This window comes from Salmo salar, chromosome ssa09 (genome assembly GCF_905237065.1).
Source record: "Salmo salar chromosome ssa09, Ssal_v3.1, whole genome shotgun sequence".
NCBI lineage: Eukaryota > Metazoa > Chordata > Actinopteri > Salmoniformes > Salmonidae > Salmo > Salmo salar.
Genome location: NC_059450.1, coordinates 113762547 through 113785352, shown reverse-complemented (window position 1 = coordinate 113785352; position 22806 = coordinate 113762547). Strand labels below are relative to the sequence as shown.

General features: G+C 42.6%; 1 protein-coding gene across 1 annotated transcript in view; it reads right to left on the bottom strand.

The window, feature by feature from the left end:
* Positions 1 to 22806, bottom strand: part of grik4 (glutamate receptor, ionotropic, kainate 4) — a 444499-nt gene that overhangs the window by 163284 nt on the left and 258409 nt on the right. The window lies entirely within an intron of this gene.

The window sequence follows — 22806 nt, the reverse complement described above, 5'->3', positions numbered from 1 at the left end:
ACTGCAGGGCCAAAAGAGATTTGTAACAACCATCAAAATACATCAATTTATTTTAGTCAGGTATAAAGAAACATTTATGATATAAAGAAAATGTATTTCAGAATATGAGTTGGCCTACTGTATGGCTATGCTCCATGCCATTGGCTTGTTAATTTAGCAGACAAGATATGCTTAAGTCCCCTGCCATTTATTTCATTTTATATGATTTTTATAGTAAGAAAATAATTCAACTTAGAGTAAAATATAAAGGATATTTTTTTCCCCATTACAGAGCAAGTGCACATATGACATGGCTATTTATAAAAGTGATCATTTGAAACAGGTCCTACATGTTAGATTTAAAGTAATTTGGCAATGTGAACTTTAGAATGTCTTAGAAATAAATAATATGGGCTGCATGGTGCGACAAGCTATTGATGATTTGACAAAAAAGCTCTCTTCCCTGCCTCAGGCCGCACAGCTGTTCTCTCATCAAGTGATCATATTTTCACCCATCAGACTATTCTCAATCTAATCTTGTCTTTACTAATATGTCAAATTAGTTTTGATTTAGAATGTCCCTTTATCAAATGGGCAGGGGGAAAAAAAGACAGGTGTGTGTGTGTATATATATGAACACTTATTTCACTTCAGACATCAACCACTGTTTGAGGAACATGATCTTGCTGCCCAACAGGTGATATTCCACCCAAACTCTGTATGCCATGGGCTCTCTAACCTTGTTCCTGCAGCAACAATGTACCCAGTGCTTAATTTGGGAAACCAAGTGAAATCATTGAACATCAATAGTAAAATTTTTCGCAACAAAACATATTTCACTAAACAGATCACTGCACCTATACATAGCCCATCTGTAAACAGCCCATCTATCTACAGTGAGGGGAAAAAGTATTTGATTCCCTGCTGATTTTGTACATTTGGTAGGTTTATTTGAACAGTGAGACTGAATAACAACAAAATACAAACGCATGTCAAATGTTATAAAATTATTTGCATTTTAATGAGGGAAATAAGTATTTGAACCCTCTGTAAAACATGACTTAGTACTTGGTGGCAAAACCCTTGTTGGCAATCACAGAGGTCAGACGTTTCTTGTAGTTGGCCACCAGGTTTGCACACATCTCAGGAGGGATTTTGTCCCACTCCTCTTTGCAGATCTTCTCCAAGTCATTAAGGTTTCGAGGCTGACGTTTGGCAACTCGAACCTTCAGCTCCCTCCAGATTTTCTATGGGATTAAGATCTGGAGACTGGCTAGGCCTCTCCAGGACCTTAATGTGCTTCTTCTTGAGCCCCTCCTTTGTTGCCTTGGCTGTGTGTTTTGGGTCATTGTCATGCTGGAATACCCATCCACGACCCATTTTCAATGCCCTGGCTGAGGGAAGGAGGTTCTCACCCAAGATTTGACAGTACATGGCCCCGTCCATCGTCCCTTTGATGCGGTGAAGTTGTCCTGTCCCCTTAGCAGAAAAACACCCACAAAGCATAATGTTTCCACCTCCATGTATGACGGTGGGGATGGTGTTCTTGGGGTCATAGGCAGCATTCCTCCTCCAAACACGGCAAGTTGAGTTGATGCCAAAGAGCTCCATTTTGGTCTCATCTGACAACACTTTCACCCAGTTGTCCTCTGAATCATTCAGATGTTCATTGGCAAACTTCAGACGGACATGTATATGTGCTTTCTTGAGCAGGGGGACCTTGCGGGTGCTACAGGATTTCAGTCCTTCACGGTGTAGTGTGTAACCAATTGTTTTCTTGTTGACTATGGTCCCAGCTACCTTGAGATCATTGACAAGATCCTCCAGTGTTGTTCTGGACTGATTCCTCACCGTTCTCATGATCATTGCAACTCCACGAGGTGAGATCTTGCATGGAGCCCCAGGCTGAGGGAGATTGACAGTTCTTTTGTGTTTCTTCCATTTGCGAATAATCGCACCAACTGTTGTCACCTTCTCACCAAGCTGCTTGGCGATGGTCTTGTAGCCCATGTAGGTCTTCAATCTTGTCCCTGACATCCTTGGAGAGCTCTTTGGTCTTGGCCATGGTGGAGAGTTTGGAATCTGATTGCTTCTGTGGACAGGTGTCTTTTTTTTTTACAGGTAACAAGCTGCGGTTAGGAGCATTCCCTTTAAGAGTGTGCTCCTAATCTCAGCTCGTTACCTGTATAAAAGACACCTGGGAGCCAGAAATCTTTCTGATTGAGAGGGGGTCAAATACTTATTTCCCTCATTAAAATGCAAATCATTTTATAACATTTTTGACATGCGTTTTTCTGGATTTGTTGTTATTCTGTCTCTCACTGTTCAAATAAACCTACCATTAAAATTATAGACTGATCATTTCTTTGTCAGTGGGCAAACGTACAAAAACAGCAGGGGATCAAATACTTTTTTCCCTCACTGTACCTACCTCATCCCCATACTGTCTTTATTTATCTTGCTCCTTTGCACCCCAGTATCTCTACTTGCACATTCATCTTCTGCACATCTGCCATTCCAGTGTTTAATTGCTATATTGTAATTACTTCGCCACCATGGTCTATTTATTGCCTTAACTTACCTCATTTGCACTCACTGTATATAGACTTTGTTTTCTTTTGTTCTACTGTATTATTGACTGTTTGTTTATTCCATGTGTAACTGTGTTGTATTCCATGTGTAACTGTGTTGTATGTGTCAAATTGCTACGCTTTATCTTGGCCAGGTCGCAGTTGCAAATGAGAACTTGTTCTCAACTAGCCTACCTGGTTAAATAAAGGTGAAATTAAAAAAATATATAACTGTTTACAGCCCGTCTGCACGCTCAAGAATGGAATAAAGGAGGCGATGGAAATGCATGTGGGTGAGATATTCTGTATAGCTAAAATCCTTATTACTAGGCTATTCAAAATCAAATACAAATTCACTAATTGTAGGCAAACTGTAAGCTGCTCTGCACAGTCAATGAACCAACAGCAATGCCTAGGGCTATACATTCTCTCCAAGACTCATGGATAGACATTTTGGAGCGTACAATAAGGTAACCAGGCCATCCAGTATGCATAATAATACAGTCCACACTCAAAGGTGATCACTCAAATTTGTTTAATTTTGGAGTATAGGCTAGACATATTATGAACATCTTAAATCAGTTTAGTTTAATGTTTTTCTGCCTTGCATAATATGCGGTAGAATATTTCGGTATAAAGGCCCAGTCATTTTAATTCAGGTTTTTCTATTTGGCCTTGGGCTCATATGCATTTGCATACACTGTAATATGCATATGGTGTTTTGAATTAATCATCACCTTAGAAAGCGCTATCCATTTCGGTGTGTTAGGCTTTGAAACAACATCCACAACGACCATGTTTTACACTGTTTCAACCTGCTGTCCAACTTCTTTATTCAAATTGATCATCACAGTGAGGTGAGTGTTAAAAGTACGATAGGTCTACTGTTTTGATGATAAGTGTTTGATATGATTTTCGATTGCATTTGCATTGATGTCAGAGCGGTTAGAGGCCATTAGGATCTGATGGTCGTCAGCAAGTTGGGTACTACCAAAGCATGTCCAGGGTGCATAAAAGGAGATAACCGCAACTCAAAGGTCACGTGAAATTTGAATGCGGTTATGACTCATGACTACCAGAGTGGCGTTATACCGCAACAGCCCTAAACATGATTTTAAAGATCCCAAATGTAAGAGGTCTCCTGTGGTATTTGCAGATATTCATTCAGGTGTCTTTTGTGGCTTTTGCCGGTCTGCGTAGACTGGTCCTGGACGAGATAAATGTTTTTATTAGGTTTTATTTACTGCAGTGCTTTCACATTCTATATTGCTATAGAATGATCACAAAAGCCTTAATTTATGTAATTCCCAAACATTCTAAGAATTTGTGAAAATGACCATATCTAAGTGCTCGCTTGCAGAAAATGCAAAAAAAAAAAAAAGTACACTACCTGGGGGATTTTAATAGGATTTCATGTTGCTAAAACACTCAGTTCCACTATAAGGGAGGCATTCCTCTTGCAAACACACATGTAATGCTATGAGTAAATGCACCGTAATGTTTTAAATAAATTGGAGATCTAATACTGCAGTTCCCAATTTCATTGAGTGTACTCTAGGCTAGCTAAACTCAGCAAAAAAAGAAACAGCCCTTTTTCAGGACCCTGTCTTTCAAAGATAATTCGTAAAAATCCAAATAACTTCGCAGATCTTCATTGTAAATGGTTTAAACACTTTCCCATGCTTGTTCAATGAACCATAAACAATTAATGAACATGCACCTGTGGAATGGTCATTAAGACACTAACAGCTTACAGACGGTAGGCAATTAAGGTCACTGTTATGAAAACGTAGGACACTAAAGAGGCCTTTCTACTGACTGGAAAAAAAACGAAAGAAAGATGCCCAGGGTCCCGGCTCATCTGCGTGAATGTGTCTTAGGCATGCTGCAAGGAGGCATGAAGACTGCAGATGTGGCCAGGGCAATAAATTGCAATGTCCGTACTGTCAGACGCCTAAGACAGCTCTACAGGGAGACAGGACGGACAGCATATTGTCCTCACAATGGCAGACCATGTGTAACAATACCTGCACAGGATCAGTACATCTGAACATCACACCTGCGGGACAGGTACAGGATGGCAACAACAACTGACCGAGTTACACCAGGAACGCACAATCCCCACATCAGTGCTCAGACTGTCCGCAATAGGCTGAGAGAGGCTGGACTGAGGGCTTGTAAGCCTGTTGTAAGGCAGGTCCTCACCAGACATCACCGGCAACAATGTCGCCTATGGGCACAAACCCACCGTCACTGGACCAGACGTAACTGGCAAAAAGTGCTCTTGTTGAATCTTATATTCATACCAATATTTACGCATGTTACGTTTGCTGAAAATAAATGCAGTTGACAGTGAGAGGACGTTTCTTTTTTTGCTGAGTTTATAATGTATGTCACATGTATGATTCTGAACATACAGTTAATGTAAACTGTTACCCACCTATCTCAGTGGAGTGTGAGTGTCGTGTACCGTATTATAATACGGTTGTAGAAAATAGAAAATCTCTATTGCCTTTTACAGACTCGACAATTGGTTAGCATTGTTGTGTGATTCTGATTTACATCATATAGCAGCGTAAGCTATCCTTCATTCTGTTCATCATTATCACCATTCTCCTACTTAGCAGAAAACCCAACTTCTATACAAAATAACAAATAACCTCAGTGACAGTTCTTGCAAATTTGCTACCGGCTCATTAAAGAAAAGGTGCCTTTCTTTTTGGCCCTCAGCAAACAACAGTACTGACTGTGCATAGCAATCCACTCCAGTGCATTGGACGAGCACCCAGAGACTTTAATCGAAGAAACTAGGCAAGAAATCCTCAGAGCAGGTTTGAGGATTGTGGGGGATGGAATTCAATTGGATTCACTTTCACACCAGTGTAGCCTGCTAGCACAGTAATGGTCTCTCCTGAGCCTTGTTCTGACCTGACCAAGGCTTTGTTATTTTACCACCATCATGGCACACCACATACACATTTCACTGGTGACAGAGCTGTTTAAATCTCTCTCTCTCTCTCTCTCTCTCTCTCTCTCTCTCTCTCTCTCATATCAAGGCCTTCAAGTCGCTGCCATGCAACAGGATTGCATTTTGAAAGATTTCTACGATTTGACTGTAGTCCACAGTTTGGCTTTGTTTCTGTTTTAAATGTTGCTACAGTACATAGGGGCCGGGATCCTGAATTAATTTCTTATTAATGTAATCCCCCTGAGATTAAGTGTTATGGGTGATGACACTAGTGGCATGCAAAAGTAATGTTATGCAATTACAGCTCCTACGGTTTGCATGGTGAATTACATTACACACACACTTTGCACACACGCACACCTACACCTAACCAAGGACTTCAGCCACCCGAGTCATGGTCTGTCCACTCTGCTACCATCTAGCAGACAGAGACAGTACAGGTGCATCTAAGCCGGGACCGAGAGACTGAAAACCAGCTTCTAACTCCAGGCCATCAGACTGTTGAACAGCCATCACTTGCTGGCTACCTGCCCGGTACTTCTGCCCTGCACCTTGAGACTAATGCCCTATGCGCGGTTGGAGCCGCATTAGCCCACGGCCGACTATCTGCTTGGGTCAGCACATACATCCACAAATGATACAAGATTCATTGCATATAAACAGCAGCTTTAAAAAAAAGTGTGGGCCCGCTTTGCCACCTGTGGACAGCCATTCATCTTGGCAAAAGCTGTAAAGTTGCTTTTGTTGCCTGGGTTGTTAATCAGAGGCTCAACCACACATAAACAGGTACACACACAGAAACAGAGGAACATAAACAGGTACACACACAGAAACAGAGGAACATAAACAGGTACACACACAGAAACAGAGGAACATAAACAGGTACACACACAGAAACAGAGGAACATAAACAGGTACACACACAGAAACAGAGGAACATAAACAGGTACACACACAGAAACAGAGGAACATAAACAGGTACACACACAGAAACAGAGGAACATAAACAGGTACACACACACACACACACACACACACACACACACACACACACACACAGAGAAAGAGGCACACAAACATATATACACAGGCACAGCGAGTGAGGATGATATTTTTACAGCCTTCTTTAAAATGAATGTATCTTCTCCACAGATCGCTTCCTTAGGTGGGTTTAACAGTGAGTGGATTTGAGGAGCTGGCATTCCTGTCTTGCAGGAAATCACGCACAGAACGAGCAGTATGGCTGGTGACGTTGTCATGCTGGAGGGTCATGTCAGGATGAGCCTGCAGGAAGGGAATCACATGAGGGAGGAGGATGTATTCCCTGTAACGCACAGCATTGAAATAACAGCTACTGAGAGAATAGCGACAAAACATTTCCACATGTTATTCTCAATGTGAAGGATATCATGTATCCTTAAGTGGTCATGGTGGAATGTTTTTCTATTTGTTTTGTGTTAAAGGCATGGTTCCGGATGTTGTTCAGGCTTTATGTGACCCTCTGCCTCTCTGAGTACAAAAAACATGGTATAAAATAATACTCCCATTCACATTCATGTGCTGCTATGTGGATGCAGGCAAATAGCTCACCATATAGGATAGAGTGAGGGAGTAATGGTCATGGATGGATATCTCCAGAGGGGGGAGAAAAATAAAAACCCCATTAAACTTTATAGTTGGTTGAGCATGGCGCCTGCAACGACGAGGGTCGTGGGTTCGATGCCCGCTGGGACCACCAGTACAAAAATGTATGAAGGCATGACTGTAAGCCGCTTTGGATAAAAATGTGCTAAATGCCATATTTACATATACAGTACCAGTCCAAACTTTGGACACACCTACCCAATCAAGGGGTTTTACTTTATTTGAACTTTTTTCAACATTGTAGAATAATAGCGAAGTCATCAAAACTATGAACTAACACATATGGAATCATGTAGTAACAAAAATAGTTTTAAAGAAATCAAAATATATTTTATATTTGAGATTCTTCAAAGTAACCACCCTTTGCCTTGATGACAGCTTTGCACACTCTTGGCATTCTCTCAACTAGCTAAATGAAGAATGCTTTTCCAACAGTCTTGAAGGAGTTCCCACATATGCTGAGCACTTGTTGGCTGCTTTTCCTTCACTCTGTGGTCCAACTCATCCCAAACCATCTCAATTGGGTTGAGGTTGGTTGATTGTGGAGGCCAAGTCATCTGATGCAGCACTCTATCGCTCTCCTTCTTGGTCAAATAGCCCTTACACAGCCTGGAGGTGTGGTTAAGTGTGCCATGAATTCTAAATAAATCACAGACAGTGTCAGCAGCAAAGCACCACCACACCATCACCCCTTCTCCTCCGTGCTTCACGGTGGGAACCACACATGCGGAGATCATCCGTTTACCTACTCTGTGTCTCACAAAGACAGCGGTTGGAACCAAAAAATCTCAAAGCACAAATTTCCACCGGTCTAATGTCCATTGCTTGTGTTTCTTGGCTCAAGCAAGTCTCTTCTTATTATTGGTGTCCATTAGCAGTGGTATCTTTGCAGTAATTCGACCATGAAGGCCTGATTCACGCAGTCTCCTCTGAACAGTTGATGTTGAGATGTGTCTGTTGCCTGAAATCTGTGAAGCATTTATTTGGGCTGCAATTTCTGAGGCTGGTAACTCTAATGAATTTATCTGCAGCAGAGGTAACTCTGGGTCTTCCTTTACTCTGGCGGTCCTCATGAGAGCTAGTTTCATCATAGCGCTTGATGGTTTTTGCAACTGCACTTGAAGAAACTTTCAAAGTTCTTGACATTTTCCGGATTGACTGACCTTCATGTCTTAAAGTAATGATAGACTGTAATTTCTCTTTGCTTATTTGAGCTGTTCTTGCCATAATATGGACTTGGTCTTTTACCAAATAGGGCTATCTTCTGTATACTTGTCAGAACACAACACAACTGATTGGCTCAAACACATTAATAAGGAAAGAAATTCCACAAATTAACTTTTAAGAAGGTCCACCTGTTAATTGAAATGCATTCCAGGTGACTACCTCATGAAGCTGGTTGAGAGAATGCCAAGAGTGTGCAAAGCTGTCATCAAGCAAAAGGGTGGCTATTTGAAGAATCTTTTTGTTTAACACTTTTTTCGTTACTACATGATTCCATGTGTTATTTCACAGTTATGATGTCTTCACAATTATTCTAAAATGTAGAAAATAATAAAAATAAAGAAAAACCCTTGAATGAGTAGGTGCGTCCAAACATTTGACCGGTAGTGTGTGTGTGTATATAAACTCAGCAAAAAAAAGAAATGTCCTCTCACTGTCAACTGCGTTTATTTTCAGCAAACTTAACATGTGAAAATATTTGGATGAACACAACAAGATTAAACAACTGAGACATAAACTGAACAAGTTCCACAGACATGTGACTAACAGAAATGAAATAATGTGTTCCTGAACAAAGGGGGGGGGGGGGTAGTGCATCTCCTCCTCATGGGCTGCACCATATGCTGTGAAATGCTCTCTTCCACCAAGGCACCTGCAAGTTCCCGGACATTTCTGGGGGGAATTGTTGCCAGTGATGTCTGGTGAGGACCTGCCTTACAACAGGCCTACAAGCCATCAGTCCAGCCTCTCTCAGCCTATTGCGAACAGTCTGAGCAGTGATGGAGGGATTGTGCGTTCCTGGTGTAACTCGGGCAGTTGTTGTTGCCATCCTGTACATGTGTGCTGTTCGGATGTACCGATCCTGTGCAGGTGTTGTTACACGTGGTCTGCCACTGCGAGGACGATCAGCTGTCCATCCTGTCTCACTGTAGCACTGTCTTACGCGTCTCACAGTATGGACATTGCAATTTATTGCCCTGGCCACATCTGCAGTCCTCATGCCTCCTTGCAGCATGCCTAAGACACGTTCACGCAGATGAGCCAGGACCCTGGGCATTTTTCTTTTGGTGTTTTTCAGAGTCAGTAGAAAGGCCTCTTTAGTGTCCTAAGTTTTCATAACAGTGACCTTAATTGCCTACCGTCTGTAAGCTGTTAGTGTCTTAACAACCATTCCACAGGTGCATGTTCATTAATTGTTTATGGTTCATTGAACAAGCATGGAAACAGTGCTTAAAGCGTTTACAATGAAGATCTGTGAAGTTATTTGGATTTTTACAAATTATCTTTGAAAGAAAGGGACCTGAAAAAGGGACGTTTCTTTTTCTGCTGAGTTTATATACACTACTGTTCAAAAGTTTGGGGTCACTTAGAAATGTCCTTGTTTTTTTAAAGAAAATAACATTTTTTGCCAATTAAAATAACATAAAACTGATCAAAAAGATAGTGTAGACATTGTTAATGTTGTAAATGACTATTGTAGCTGGAAACGAATATCCACATAGGTGTACAGAGGCCCATTATCAGCAACCGTCACTCCTGTGTTCCAATGGCACGTTGTGTTAGCTATTCCAAGTTAAGCATTTTAAAAGGCTAATTGATCATTAGAAAACCCTTTTGCAATGATGTTAGCACAGCTGAAAACTTTTGACCTGATTAAAGAAGCAATAAAACTGGCCTTCTTTAGACTAGTTGAGTATCTGGAGCATCAGCATTTGTGGGTTTGATTATAGGCTCAAAATGGCCAGAAACAAAGACATTTCTTCTGAAACTCGTCAGTCTATTCTTGTTCTGAGAAATGAAGGCCATTCCATGCGAGAAATTGCCAAGAACCCAAGATCTCGTACAACGCTGTGTACTACTCCCTTCACAGAACAGCGCAACTGTCTCTAACCAGAATCGAAAGATGAGTGGAAGGCCCCGGTGCACAACTGATTAAGAGGACAAGTACATTAGAGTGTCTAGTTTGAGAAACAGACGCCTCAGAAGTCCTTAACTGGCAGCTTCATTAAATTGTACCTGCAAAACACCAGTCTCAACGTCAACAGTGAAGAGGCGGCTCCGGGATTCTGGCCTTCTTGGCAGAGTTGCAAAGAAAATGCCATCTCTCAGACTGGCCAATAAAAAGAAAAGATTAAGATGGGCAAAAGATCACAGAGGAAGATTGGGGGAAAAAAGTGTTATGGACAAACAGATCTAAGTTTGAGGTGTTCGGATCACAAAGAAGAACATCAGTGAGACGCAGAAAAAATGAAAAGATTCTGGAGGAGTGCTTGACGCCATCTGTCAAGCATGGCGGAGGCAATGTGATGGTCTGGGGTGCTTTGGAGGTGGTAAAGTAGGAGATTTGTACAGGATAAAAGAGATCTTGAAGAAGGAAGGCTATCACTCCATTTTGCAAAGCCATGCCATACCCTGTGGACGGCGCTTAATTGGAGCCAATTTCCTCCTACAACAGGACAATGACCCAAAGCACAGCTCCAATCTATGCTAGAACTATTTAGGGAAGAAGCGGTCAGCTGGTATTCTGTCTATAATGGAGTGGCCAGCACAGTCACCCGATCTCAACCCTATTAAGCTGTTGTGGGAGCAGCTTGACCGTATGGTACTTAAGAAGTGCCCATCAAGCCAATCCAACTTGTGGGAGGTGCTTCAGGAAGCATTGGGTGAAATCTCTTCAGATTACCTCAACAAATTGACAACTAGAATGCCAAAGGTCTACAAGGCTGTAATTGCTGCAAATTGAGGATTCTTTGACAAAAGCAAAGTTTGAAGGACACAATTATTATTTCAATTAAAAATCATTATTTATAACCTTGTCAATTTGTAGACTATATTTCCTATTAATTTTGCAACTCATTTCATGCATGTTTTCATGGAAAACAAGGACATTTCTAAGTGACGCCAAACCTTTGAATGGAAGTGTGTATATATATTTTTTTAATTATGTATATTTTTTTAGCTAAACAGGTGGGCCTCAAAACAGTTGTGGCTTTATTTCAAAATATAAAGCTAACAATAGCTATCATTTTTGCCCTCTTCTTTAAGGTTATGGCATACCCCCACTCAATTTGACTGTACAGCATGCATAGTGACAGTATTGTAGGATTTGGCTACACTGACAAATCTATGGATAGCATTTCAAACAGGTAGGCCTAACTTTTTTTATAGGACGAAATAGGCTCCAACACAGCCCTCCTGTTGTTAGTGAAGTCAAATTAAAAAGAAGACAGTTGTTTTAATTAATTATTTCAGCACCATTTGCTGCTTACCTCTGTTTGATTACGCCAAAGCTGCTCCAAAGCTGATGTCTGCCCATTTGCCTTTTTAGATTACTTTCTCCTGCACTCTCTCTCCTCATTAATAAGTTCATGTTTAAAAAATGTCTCATGACATTGTAATAGATTTGGTCTATGGGCTACAGAAAAACCTAATTGGGTACTACTCTTTCTACCGTAGGCTACATAATTTATGTTAAAGGAATTTGACGGAGCGTTGGTGGAGAGCCAAGCCCCCTGGAGAGTTGTGCTGGGCATGGACTAGCTAAATATTTTGCTCCCTACCTTTGGCAAAGTGGGCACTGCTTATCATGGGGCGGCATCTGCGCTCACCAAGTATATAGCCCAAATGCCACTGGGTGAGAACAGTTATCATTGTTTGGGGCAGAATAATGTAAGGTACACTTATAGGGTCTTGTGAGGCATCTGTTTCTCAAACTAGACACTAATGTACTTATCGTCTTGCTCAGTTGTGCACCGGGGCCTCCCACTCATCTTTCGATTCTGGTTAGAGCCAGTTTGCGCTGTTCTGTGAAGGGAGTAGTACACAGCGTTGTACGAGATCTTCAGTTTCTTGGCAATTTCTTGAATGGAATAGCCTTTATTTCTCAGAACAAGAATAGACTGACGAGTTTCGAAAGAAAGGTCTTTGTTTCTAGCCATTTTGAGCCTGTAATCGATCCCACAAATGCTGATGCTCCAGATACTCAACTAGTCTAAAGAAGGCCAGTTTTATTGCTTCTTTAAATCAGGTCAACAGTTTTCAGCTGTGCAAACATAATTGCAAAAGGGTTTTCTAAAGATCAATTAGCCTTTTCAAATTATAAACTTGGATTAGCTAACACAACATGCCATTGGAACAGAGTTGCTGATGGTTGCTGATAATGGGCTTCTGCATGCCTACGTAGATATTCCATGCAAAATCAGCCGTTCCCAGCTACAATAGCAATTTACAACATTAACAATGTCTACACTGTATTTCTGATCAATTTGATGTTATTTTAATTGACAAAACATTTGCTTTTCTTTAAAAAACAAGGACATTTCTAAGTGACCCCAAACTTTTGAACAGTAGTGTACGTGTTGTTGGAGGTGCGTCTTGGTCTCTTCAGCTCGGAAAATCCAGCCCACGTCAAACTGGGGACTAATCATAGAATTATATTTACAATCCCTATTAATTCAATAGCATCTCTGTGGGCCAAGTCATAAAAATGTATTACCTTTTATTGTGGCATGAACACAACCAGTTATGACGTTGTCATCTGATTGTCAATTACTTCAAAGGGTTCCTTTACTAGGCTACCCCTGCACGTTCATCCACTCGCAACATATTTCAAGCCTCCAAACAAAGTGGTGAATGGAAAGAGACAGGGTCGCAACTTTCACTGGGGACGGTGGGGACATGTCCCCCCACATTCTGAAATTGCATTTTTGTCCCCCTCAGTTTTATCATTGGAATGTGATACAAAACAAGGCAACAGTGTGCTTTAGGACCATGCGGACGCCTCCGAGCGGTCGGGTGGTTATATGACAAAAACATTTAATAAATGATTCCCTCCCCCCACTTCTAAAACCAAAGTTGCGACCCTGGAAAGAGACATCTGTTACACAAAACACCAAAAAGTTTAATGACATTTGGCGATTGTCATTAGGACATAATTAATGCCTCCACTGCTGTCCGCAGCTTTGACTGTTACTGTATATAAGCCAAAAAATGGATGTAGCAACTACAGATTGCACCTTTAACCTTATCAAAAGTGTGCGAGTTTGAGCATGTGTCCATTAGGCCTATGGATTTTTTTTTATCAGAATGAATTAGATTGAGCAATAAAAGCCCAACTTTTATTCCATAGGCTGGGATCCGCACTATGCAGCTGTTGCAAGAGCTAATTTTTCACTGGCTGTCCACAGGTTTAAAAAACAATGATTGATAGGCAGCTTAAACTTCTTGATTTCAACCATTATTGGGTTCAAATACACATTTAGATTTGTGAACAGCCATCCACAACAACATGATATGAATGTCATTGAGAAAACAGAGAAGTGTCAAAGATTCTTTTTCACAAACATCCTTTCTGAATTTCAAGTAATCCTCGAAGTAATCATCTAGTTTTTCAAAAGTATCTGTAATCTGATTACAATATATTTGCTGGTAACCAAACGGATTACAGTTACCGTTTTTTGTAATGCCTTACATGTAATGATGATCGGCTATGAAAAGCCAACTGACATTTACTCCTGAGGTGCTGACCTGTTGCACCCTCGACAACTACTGTGATTATTATTATTTGACCCTGCTGGTCATTTATGAACATTTCAACATCTTGGCCATGTTCTGTTATAAGATCCACCCGGCACAGCCAGAAGAGGACTGGCCACCCCGCATAGCCTGGTTCCTCTCTAGGTTTCTTCCTAGGTTTTGGCCTTTCTAGGGAGTTTTTCCTAGCCACCGTGCTTCTACACCTGCATTGCTTGCTGTTTGGGGTTTTAGGCTGGGTTTCTGTACAGCACTTTGAGATTTCAGCTGATCTAAGAAGGGCTATATAAATACATTTTATTTTATTTGATGTAATGGATTACATGTAATCTGTTACTCTCCAACCCTGGTAATAGCCTACTGTTTTTTTGACATTTTGTTTTCATTATTGTCACAGGGCCAGCTCATGTTTTACCGGTATGGCTTACCCCCACTATTTACCGAACCGTACCGCCTTACTTTCACCCCTGAGTCTATGGTGAGTTTCCTAAAACCATTGCAGTTAAATAGCACATTATTTCTCTCAACATCTTAGCCACTGTACTGTTCTGTCTGAGTCGTCAAGAAAAATAATATACCACTACGAAGTTTGATTCCAGAAACAAACCCCTGGTTGGTTTGGTCTGCTTCTTGTCCCAATCAATCATCCTACTAATTTGCAAGACACAATGCTAACTGTACAAGGGGCTAGATGTTAAGTGGGTTCGGTATCATACAGATCCTCTACCATATGTCCCCTCATTATGACTCGTTGGCTGAGGGTCTAATGAAAAGATGGCCAGGTCAGTTATCACCATCTGCTGCCAGGCCTAGCCCTATTGTCACACTGTATTCTTTATGCTGTTGGGTTCTGAGAATATGAAATATATTTATTCATGTCACTGAGGGAGAGCGTGGGTGAATAAACCTGGTTTGAGCTTTATTAAGCGTCCGTGAGTTTTAATAGGTTCATTTAGAACCTAACAATGCAACACATAAATTACTATTATTCTTTTAATCAAATTATTTAATTTAGCCTTCATGCAACCAGAATAGTCCCTTGAGGTTAAAAAACAATTGTTTTTAGGGAGACCTGGTAAAGCTGGAGAATTAGCCTCTCTTTTCATCAGCGGGTCAGTTGGAGTGGAAGATCGATTTCATTGTAACTTAAGTATCACATAAAACCAGTATGTAATACATAACATTTTTACATTTATATTTTAGCAGACAGTCTTATCCAGAGTGACTTACAGGAGCAATTAGGGTTAAGTGCCTTGCTCAAGGGCACGTCGACATATTTTTCGGCTCGGGGATTTGAACCAGCAACCTTTCGGTTCCTGGCCCAACGCTCTTAACTACTAGGCTACCTGCTGTCAGTGTCAAGCAGCTTTCACCCCACTGCTCAGCCTCGTGATTGGCTCTGGGAAACGCACCACGCCAACCCATCCACTCCAACTGCTCCCTGCGGAGATGCTGGCGAGGCTTCCTGATGCACAACCCCCTCCAGATGTGCCAGGCCCCTGCCAGGCCCCTGCCAGGCCCCCATCCCCCTTTTCCAGCTCACCTAGGCCTTGGGCATTGCTGGCTGGCTAGCACGGTTGGCACATCTTGCACCAAACACATACATCAGCCTGCAAGGCACGGGGGCTCGGATCACCTCGCCACAGTGGAGAGGTGGGCATACTGCTTTTATTTGCATTTCATTTCCCACCTCCTAATGGCGCGCTTACTCAACACCCCACCAGGCAGTGGGAAGAAGCTGGTAGTTAATGAGGTTAAGAAAAAACAATGAAAATGTATGCACTCACTACTGTCAGTCGCTCTGGATAAGAGCGTCTGCTAAATGAATCAAATGTAAATGTAAAATGTTAAGGTATAAGTGTGTGTGCGTGTGCCTGTACGTGTGTGTACAAATGTGTTTGCGTGCAGTCAGTGAATTTCTTTCTGTTAAAGGGAGAGGAGGAAGCAGAACATAGGGCGTCAGTGAATTTCTTTCTGTTGAAGGGAGAGGAGGAAGCAGAACATAGGGCGTCAGTGAATTTCTTTCTGTTAAAGGGAGAGGAGGAAGCAGAACATAGGGCGTCAGTGAATTTCTTTCTGTTAAATGGAGAGGAGGAAGCAGAACATAGGGCGTCAGTGAATTTCTTTCTGTTAAAGGGAGAGGAGGAAGCAGAACATAGGGCGTCAGTGAATTTCTTTCTGTTAAATGGAGAGGAGGAAGCAGAACATAGGGCGTCAGTCAAGGCATGAGATACGTTGCGTTCCCACAATGGCCGGAGCGGTACTGTATCTAATAATTGAGCCATGCTGTGTATTGAGCCACGCCTCAGGAAATGCCATGACGATCTGATTCATTAGTTGGCACTACTGACATAATATAACACATTTTGGGCTACAGGACTAGAATGGCCACAATTGATAAGATAATCACTCATGAACACACACATACAAGCACATATTAACACCCGCGCACACACACCCGCGCGCGAACACACATGCCACCTGTCGACACCCAATGTTAATAACACACCTGAGTGCACAGTGGAAAATGACCTCCTTAGTCCACATAGAGTTAATCCAATGCATCAGCACACAGGGCCCTCCCTGTCTGACGTGATGGTGGCCCCACAGACTCCCTCATCTAGCCGACTGTTGAGCGTCAGAACCTTATTGTCCTCCCAGTGTTCTGCTATCTGTCGAGCAGATTACACTCAGCGAAGCCCAGGGAGAAAGCCCCGGATTACTGCGCTCAGTTCTCACTCACATGTGTCCTCCTCTCCCTGTTCTATCCTTGTACCGCTATTCCTCTTCTTTGTTGTCAACACTCCATACACTCCGGCGTCAGGGGTATCACCAGCTTTCCTATTAAAGAGGCAGTTTGTGTTCAGGGTCAGCTTTGTCTCCCAACGCATCACTAGTGGGTTTGTACCAATCCGCACGTCTGCAGTCTGAGCCAATGGACCTGTGTACCTGTACATTGTTAACCCTGGTATGCTGCCGAATCACAATGACTCCTCTCGAGGACCCACGGCTACAGTACAGCAGCCCACGACATTTCCATTTCCACTTGCTCATTTGCTGAGAGGTGGAGAACAGGGAAGCAGCGGAGAACAGGCTCCTGGGCCCAGTCACCTGGATCAGAGACACGGAGAATACAGCTCCATTGTTGCTCCTCCATGCAGCCGGTAATGAGGGTGTGCCAGCTGTGCCGGTTGCCCCGGCTGCAGACGGCAGGCCCTGGGAGGCGGGCCCCTGGCTGGGGCCCAGTGAAGGATGAGTCACAGGCCACGGCTGCAGCCGCAGAGTTCCCCAGGGCTTCATTAGGGCCCTGCAGGAGAATAGGCACTTAGCCGGAGATGGGCACTTAGCCGTCAAAGAGGAGGATCACATTCCTCTATCGTCTCTTTGTCTGTCACTTTGTCTCTCTATCTCCCCCTCTCTCTCTCTCACTCTCCCTCCCTCCCTCCCTCCCCCTTCTCTCTTTCTCCCTCTCTCCGGAGCCATCCACAGGCACTAGCATGGTGGCAATGGCAACCTCCAAAACACACTGGGCAAGCATCTCTCTCTCCCCAAGGGCCACTTTAACCTTTCCAGCAGTGTTAACAGTGGCAAATATATCAGCCCACACTTCAATCTGTGGCTTGTAAACTCAAGTTAAAAATGACTGTATCGTCTCTCACTGAGAAACAACAGATGTAAGATGCGTAAAGTTACTCTATACACTTACTTAGCATTCACATTGTCTCATAAAAAATACCTGCACTGTAATTGGTACCTAATTGCTAATTGGTACGTAACAAAGTTGAGAAATTGTGGTATCAGATGACTTCCACCATTAGGAAGAATAGTTTATATTTGTATCGTAAATATTTGATCTACCGTCACATAATAACACTATTTCACTAAAAGACAAGGTTTGTCGTTTTTATTCACAAAGCAGTGCCCAGGTTAAAGATACAGTATGATATATTCAGTCTCTGAAAAGCAGAAGCCGTTGCTCATCAGTGGTCAAGGTGACAGAGTACATTTGCTGTTGTCCCTCTACATGATGGATACTGCCAGAAGCGGCGACTTTCGCCAAGCATGTCCCCGTTGCACTCTTGGAGGGGTGATCAAAATTTGATATTTCACGAGGGCAGGCATCGCTCACTTCTTGTGCTCGTGAGGGGAGGTGACTAATGGATGTGGATTATGGACCTAACCTGGGCTGAAATGAGCCTGATCTTCAGGCAGCCAGATTCATGTGGATGAATGTCGAGAATGACTGGTACTCAATTTCCAGACTGTCACGTCAATGGTGTCACAAACCCAGAGTCATATCTGCAAGCTCGGGGAGATTACTGTGTCACAGAAAATACCCGAGATTGACTGTGGTTCACTTTTGAATATTTTGAATGGTTAAAGCGCGTCCCATGTTGTTCGCAAAAATGTTATCTTGACTAATATTCCCAATTACAGTAGATGAAGAATCAATATTGTTTAGATTGAGTATTTATTGGTTCATTATGTTAGTATATTATGTATGTTTGTAATAGTGTGTTATATGTGAAAATGTGTTCATATATAAATTGTATTTTAATGTTTAAGGACTCTTGGAAGATTAGTCCAAATGGGGACTAAAAGAGATCCAAATAAAATCAAAATCAAATATTCCCAATGACACGCTTGTCAATCTAGTTCCTGTGAGCAAATGATCTTCTTTGAGCATAAAGACATTTAAAGTATGATTCTTATGTCATTGCATGTGTGCATTAACACTAGCAGTAAAATATACTGCACATACATTAATCATGTATATCCTAAACTTTTTAAACAAAAAATTATAATTCTACAAACACTGTATTTGCAGTTTCTATTAAGCATGTTGCACAAAATGAACGTCAACCATTTTAAGTTCAAGCATTTCCCTAAACTACTGATTGTGTCCCTTACAATCTCTGCACCAGTGGACATATATAGCAGTTCCTCACAGTGAGTCTCTCAGCATGACTTGGTTCAGCTGTTCATTGACTACAGCTCAGCATTCAACACCATAGTACCCTCCAAGCAGATTATTAAGCTCGAGGCCCTGGATCTGAACCCAGCCCTATGCAACTGGGTCCTTGACTTCCTGATGGCCCGCCCCCTGGTAGTGAAGGTAGGAAATAACGTCTCCACTTCACTGGTTGCTCAACACTGGGGCCCCACAAGGGGGTGGGCTCAGCCACCTCCTGTACTCCATGTTCACCCATGACTGCAGGGCCACTCACGCCTCCAACTCAATCATCAAGTTTGCAGACACAACAGTAGTAGGTCTGATTACCAACAACGACGAGACAGCCTACAGGGAGGAGGTGAGGGCCCTGGGAGTGTGGTGCCAGGAAAATAACCTCTCACCCAACGTCAACAAAACAAAGGAGATGATCGTGGACTTCAGGAAACAGCAGAGGGAGCACCCACCTATCTACATCGACGGGACCGCAGTAGAGAAGGTGGAAAGTTTCAAGTTCCTCGGCGTACACATCACTGACAAACTGAAATGGTCCACCCACACAGACAGTGTGGTGAAGAAGGCGCAACAGCACCTCTTCAACCTCAGGAGGCTAAAGAAATTTGGCGTGGCACCTAAAACCCTCACAAACTTTTACAGATGCACAATTGAGAGCATCCTGTTGGGCTGTATCACCGCCTGGTACGGCAACTGCAATGCCCGCAACCGCAGGGCTCTCCAGAGGGTGGTGCAGTCTGCCCAACGCATCACTGGGGGCACCCGATGTGACAGGAAGGCCAAAAAAGATAATCAAGGACAACAACCACCGAGCCACTGCCTTTTCACCCCGCTATCATCCAGAAGGCAAGGTCAGTACAGGTCCATCAAAGCTGGGACCGAGAAACTGAAAAACAGCTTTTATCTCAAGACAGCTTCTATCAGACTGTTAAATTGCCATCACTAGCACATTAGAGGCTGCTGCCCTATATACATAGACTTGAAGTCACTGGCTACTTTAATAATGGAACACTAGTCACTTTAATAATGTTTACATATTTTGATTTACTCATCTCATATGTATATACTGTATTATATTCTACTGTATCTCAGTCTATGCCGTTCTGACATTGCTCGTCCAAATATTAATATATTCTTATTTCCATTCCTTTACTTTAGATTTGTATGTATTGTGTGTATTGTTGTGAAATTGTTAGATATTACTTGTTAGATATTACTGCACTGTTGGAACTAGAAACACAAGCATTTCGCTATCACAATTACATCTGCTAAACACGTGTATGTGACCAATACAATTTGATTTGATTTATAGCACAAAATCCCCACCCCACTGCCCCACATGGATTTACATTGGTCTAGAACAATTGACTGATACCTTTTCTCCTCCACCAGACACCTTTCTGGAAGGCTTGGGGTGAAATTGACCTCAGTGACATGATCACACCACTCCAGCCTCATAAACAGGTAGCAGAACAACCGCTTTCAGTACCTTGGATTAAACATTCATGAAGCATGGTACTACTCAATTCGAAACCGCATCCCAAATGGCACCCTATTTCCCTTCAAGAGTGCACTACATTTGACCCAGGCATATTGAGCTCTTGTCAAAAGGTGTGAGGTATTTTCTTGAATAATGAAAGTACATTTACTGCAGGTTAAACCACCTGTCAAGAAGTGCAGGCACTCTGTCAGAGCATGACTGGGTCAAAATGAAAACCAGCCTGCAGAAACATTCCATTTTGACAACCAGATAAGCTATGCTCACAACCGCGTCTGCCTGTCCGTGAGGATGGCATTGACCACAAAGTGGAAAATCTACATTTCATATCCTCAGAGGATATACCAATTCCCATTCCTATTAAGAGATATAAACAAAAAGCCAATCTGTTTAGTAAACATTTTAAAATACAACACACACATATGGCTTTGTAATTCCCCTTTGAGTATAAGTAGTTTAAGAGTGACGTAGTATTCTGTTGTTCCCTTTCCTCTTCCATTCGAGAGCCTGTTTACCAGCCCCACCGCCAATGTCTATCTGTTTCTTCCAGCTTCTCATCAAACTGTCCTCTCGCCTCTCTCAATTACTCTGTGGCCTATCTGAGGGTGCTCGGTGGACACAGTTAGCCTAAATGACAGGTAATGATACCTGCTGAGAGATTGCCGGAGGATGGCTACATCATTGCGGTGCCAGGGAAGAGAAAGACATCTCTCTATCTCTTTCACTCTTTCATTTTGCCTCAGCCGCCTCCTCAACTCCATCCCCTTTCTCTATCTATCCTATTGCTTTGACCACCCCGCCCACCTTCCTATGTCCCAACCCCTCTCCTAGGCTGTGGAGGATAGAGTGGTTTTCAGAGAAAAGATAATCAGTTGACCACGAGGGAACCTGCTTGACGGTGTCAGGATCAATCGTGCCGAGCGTCCTGTGATGCGATGAGAAGTTAGACCACAGGCTGTGCACCAGCTGCTACCATTTGCTTCCCAAATAGGTTGAGTTTAAAGCTCTGTGTCATCATCACCGCAGACTGCAGAGCCACAGCAGAACATTTACTTTTTTATATTTATTTGCCAAGCACTTTCAAGTCATTGTTGTAGTCTATGTACTCTTACTGTACTCCTGTGCCTGTGAAGGTTGTATGTATCACACCGCTATTACATAGCCCTAATTGTAATACTCTAAGGCGACAAATAAAGTGTATGGTATTTCATTTAATTTTCTACAGCAACACATTGAAGATACACTTCTCTTAACCGACAACATTAGTTATTCAAGAGAACCTCAACTGCACTTTATTTAGATATGTGACTAGAAACTGCCCAATGTGAGAGTGCTAGAATGATTATCTTTGCTTCCTGGATCATAGATGTAATCAACATCTATTTCCACACTGTCCATAGTATTCCAGTAAGAGACAGGCTTTTACAAACTGGCATCAGGATAATGAGTCAGTGATTGAATTTACAGGAATGAAGGTTATTGTGATCCTTTTTGTTTTAATACAGCATGCAGAATGGAAGTACTATTCGTTTTGAAACCCAACAGATGACTAGATGACATTATCTGTGGTAGGAGTTTGATTCCAAACAAGAGGACACCAACCTAAAGCAGCATGTCCTGAGACTTCGCAAGTACTTGAATTTGAAAGTTGAAGGTCCAATCTGGGATTGGTACATCCATTTCTGGACTTCCAAAACAAGCAGCCTTGTAGGAAAACTGAAAGAGAGAGATGCTACTTATAAACAAGGCAAGGTGACCGGGGACAATAGCTTGGTTAAACAGTACAAATACGACCTCGCAAATCAATCAAGATGGCGAAACACAAGTATAGGGACAAAGTGGAAGAGCAATTCAGCAGATTGGACACAAGGCGAATGTGGCAGGGGCTCCTAATGATCACAGATTAATAAAACAAAGCCAGCCACATCGCGGTCACCAACGCCACCCTACCGGACGAGCTAAACACCTTTTTCTCACGATTCGAGCACAATTACCCTAAGCTGCCAGAAGAGCCTCCGATGACAACGTGGGCTACACACTCACAGTCTCCACTGAGGATGTATGTAAGTCATTCATACGTGTTAACCCTCGCAAGGCTTGCCGGTCCAGACTGCATACCTAACCATGCCCTCAGAGCATGTGCAGACCAGCTGGCTGTTGCGTTTTTGGACATTTTGAATCTCTCCCTAGCCCAGGCCACTATACCCACCTGCTTCAAGATGGTCACTATCATCCCGTGCCCAAGAAAGGGAAAGTAACTGAACTGAATGACTACCGCTCAGTACCACTCTCTTCCTTCATCATGAAGTGCTTTGAGAGGCTAGTCAAAGACCACATCACATCCCTCCCCAACACACTCCACACTTGAATTTGCCTACCACCCTGACAGAGCGGCAGGGTCGCCTAGTGGTTAGAGTGTTGGGCT